Raw genomic sequence first — 4,129 nt, forward strand, 5'->3', positions numbered from 1 at the left:
TTACCAAAATTATCACGAAAGTGTCCACTTCCTTGACGATAAATCGCGCATCATAGAAGTGTTTTCATCAAGGGTGACTGACACGTGGCATCGACCGTAACGGGTCGCCGTTAAGCTATCGGGTCTGGTTTTGGATCCGATAACCCATTAACAGCCCGGACCAATGGGGATTTTCCACGTGTAAAATTCTCATTGGCCGGAGGAAACACGTGTTGGCTCACCGTTGGGACAGATGTCATCCACTCATTGGATAGGAGGCGCCTATGATACGTCAACACGTGGCACGGCCCAACAGAGGCCCATTCCGGTGAAAAGGCGGGCCCAGCTAAAGGCCCACCATGTTTTTTAGACACTAGTGGGCTGGCCCGTTAACAGCCTGCCATGTTTTGGGTCAAATTGGGGCCCATACCAGATCAGGCCCGTTCACAGCCTGCCGAGTTTTTGGCCAAATTACGGCCCATATTGGACCAGGCCCGTTAACAGGCCACTCTTCTTTTGGTCCCATTCTAAAGATGGGTTTGTATTTCAGCCTGTTAAATGCCCGTTTACCAGTTCGGCCTGATAATAGTTTCGGCCTGTTAGCGGCTCATGGTGCATCTGGGACGTTGTTGGCCCGGTTTAACTTTAGGCCATTTAACAACCCATGCAGAAATTGGGCTATTTCTTGTCCGAAGTAACTTTAGGCCTCTTAACGGCCCATAGTCTTCGTGGATAAGTTTCACCCAACTGGCCTATCGGCCTGTTAATGGCCCGTGTAACCGTTGGGCCTAATTACAGCTCGCGTTGAATCCAGCCTGCTTACAGCCCATCTGATAATGTCTCGTGATACTTTCGGGCCTATGGCCCGCGTGGATACCGGCCTGCTTAAAGCCCATAATTTATTGGGCCAAACAGGCCCGAGATATATTTTGGCATGTTAACTCCTCGTCCTATTTTGGCCCAACATGGGCCTTAGGCAGTTTCGGCCTATTTTGGCCCATGAATTTTTCGGCTCAACGCTAGCCCAATCTAGGTTTTAGCCTATTAAAAGTCCGTGGTATTATCTGGCCCAGATGGCCATGTTTTGGCCCATATGATTAACTGGCCGGCCTGAAGACCGACAAAACTGAGATCCAGTGAACCTTCCGGCCTAAATTACAACATACCGACCAAAGAATAAACCTAGACTATACTATACAATAAAGAAATTATGACATATTACATCCATTGGGAATCAAAGTTCGCTGCCGGTGATAATAAAGCGCAATGTGACCGCGGATTACATACACTGGACATCAAAGATCGTCACTAGTGCATATAAACACGCCGATAAAAGAATATACAAAACTGAGATCACTTCAGAAAGCACTAGCCCTGGCCAGGACGGGCCCTGCAAGCAGCTGAACAAGCTGATGAGACCTCAGTTGTGTCAACGATAGATGCTCCATCCCTAGCTGTATGGCACCATAGTGCGCACGGCAGTCCTCTGACATCTTCATTGGATATTTGACTTCAAGTCGGAGCTGAGCTGAAGCAAGCCTTTCCGCTTTAAGTTGAGACTGAAGAAGTCGAACTGATTGGGGCAGCGACTACATAGAGGTTGTCTCACACCTGCTGTTGAGTAGCTTCAACTCACTGTCTTCATCAAGACAGGACCTTGGGGTCATCTCGCTGTCCTCAAGATGGTTTGGCTCACTATCTTCTGTAAAGTTCTGCCTGGCATAAGAGATACGACACTGAAAGAGAAACAAGGAGACACTGTAAGTGCATCTAGTGCCACCCTTAGTAGGTTTTGGAGTATTGACGACAAACCTAGTTGAGGGACTAATGTGTTTGTGAGAATTGCAGGATAACACAGGTAGAAGTCCCTCATTGATTTGGTTTTACTACCAGAGATGACCCCTAAAAATGTATGAAGACATTGAAGCCAAAGGTGGTATATGAAGATATTCACATTGAAGACTATGACAAAAGAAGACACGTTATGAAGCCTATGGAGCTCGAAGACTTAGATCTTTTGTAGTTCTTTTTCTTTTGTGTTGAGTCATAGGAACCACCGTACTGTTAAGTGGGGTCCAGGAGAACCAGTCAGAATGACTGAAGTGATGCCTAAACCAAAAACCTATGTCTTCGAGTGAAGACAATGAGAGCGAATCTTGTCCAGAGCCGGACAAGTCAGCTTTGCTTGTAGCCCAAGTAAAGTTGCCATGAGAGTTTGAAATCTGACCGTTGAGACACGTGTCAGTTCCTTAGTGACCCAGGGTCATTTCGGACAAATCAGGTCGGGTTGCCAAGTGGCTATAAATAGCCCACCCCCTACAACCATAAACGGTTGGCTGCTCAGATTTCAGTGCACGGCTTTTGTCGTTTGAGAGCAACCCACCTCGAAGCCTTTGAGAGAAAATTCCTAGCGAGGAGAAAAGCCCTAACCACCCAGAGCCAGAGAACATTGGGCATCACTTAAGTCTTCTTGTCTATGTGATCTGAAGACTTATTACACTTGAGGACTGTGAATCCTCCAGACGGTTAGGCGTCACGTTCAGAGCATCCAAGAGACATTGTGGATTGCCAGTGAACGAAGTCTGTGAAGGTTTGGGAGTCTACCTTGAAGACTTACCAGAGTGATTGGGCGAGGACTATGTTACCTTAGCTCAAGGAGAATACGGTGAGGACTTGGTGTCCTGAGCTGCGTGTTCAGGACTGGGTGTCAGGGACTGTGTGTCCTGAGGTTTAATTACCTAGCCGCTCCAACCAGACGTACAGTTGTCACAGCAACTGGAACTGGTCCAACACATCATTGTCTTCAACAAGTCACGGGTTTCATCTTCACTTCCTTTTTCTTACTGTTACTCATTGTGAAGCCATTGCATGCTTGCTATATCTTTTGTCTTCACAACGTGAATGTATGATCTGTTTGGCTTCATAACTTCTTCCTACCTGATCCTTATTACACTGCAGCTGTTTTTCTTTGTGCTTTCACTCTATTGAATACTTGACCATGGCTTGCCTAGTGTAATCTAACTTCCGCTGCATAGTAATAGGCAAAATCTTCGTTGTTTGTCTTCATAACTCCCACGTTTTGAAGACTTCCATAAAAATCTCCTATTCACCCCCCTCTAGTCGATATAACGCACTTTCAATTGGTATTAGAGCGAGGTGCTCCCTTGTTCTGTGTGATTTGGTTTAACCACCTGGAGTTTTAGCTATGTCGACTGCAGGGATAATCAAAGTCTCCGCTGCGTGCCCCGTCTTCGATGGAACTGAATATCCCTACTGGAAGAATAAGATGCGCATGCATCTTGAAGCCATTGACGTCGACCTATGGTATGTCGTCGAGAACGGCGTTCCCAAGGCTGGAGAAGGTGTCACTGCTGCTGATGTCAAGAAGTTCACTCAACTGGACTCTACTGCCAAAAATATCATCTGTGGTCATCTGACAAAAGGATAGTATGGCCGTGTGAGTGCCTTGAAGACATCTAAGCTGGTCTGGGACTGGCTCTCCAAGGTCAATGAAGGCATCTCAACCCAGAGAGCTCAGAGAATCAGTGTTCTTCGCAACCTCTTCAACCGCTACAAGCGAAATGACAATGAGAATGTCCAGCACACATTTGACCGGCTGACTGACATCACAAATGAACTTCAAGCCCTCGGCGCCACTGAGATCACCAAACATGAAATCGTCAAGACGCTGCTGAGATCACTTGATAGTTCGTTTGACATCCTAGCCCTGATGATTCAAGAACGTCCTGATTTCAAGACACTCGATCCGTCTGACATACTTGAGAGGCTCAACACACATGAGTTCCAGCTTTCTGAGAAAAGAGATATCTATGGTCCAAACTATGGGCGAACTCATGCCTTGAAGGCAAAAGCTGTTTCCTCATCTGAAGAAGAATCTGACAGCAGTTCTGATGATCCTGAAGACTTTGGAAGGGAACTTGCAATGCTAGTGAAGAAGTTCCAAAAATTCACCAAGAAGAAAGGCTTCAGAAAATCTTCACGATCAAGCTCAAGGAATGATGAAGCTTCTGCTCATGATTACAAGAAGAAAACATGTCACAAGTGCAAGAAAACTGGACACTTCATCTCTGAGTGTCCACAGTGGGACAATGAGAACAGAAGGAAGAAGAAGAGCAAGGAATATGATTCT

The sequence above is a fragment of the Triticum urartu genome, chromosome 6A (genome assembly GCF_056163025.1).
Source record: "Triticum urartu cultivar PI428250 chromosome 6A, HENAU_Tu73, whole genome shotgun sequence".
In the NCBI taxonomy this organism is placed as follows: domain Eukaryota; kingdom Viridiplantae; phylum Streptophyta; class Magnoliopsida; order Poales; family Poaceae; genus Triticum; species Triticum urartu.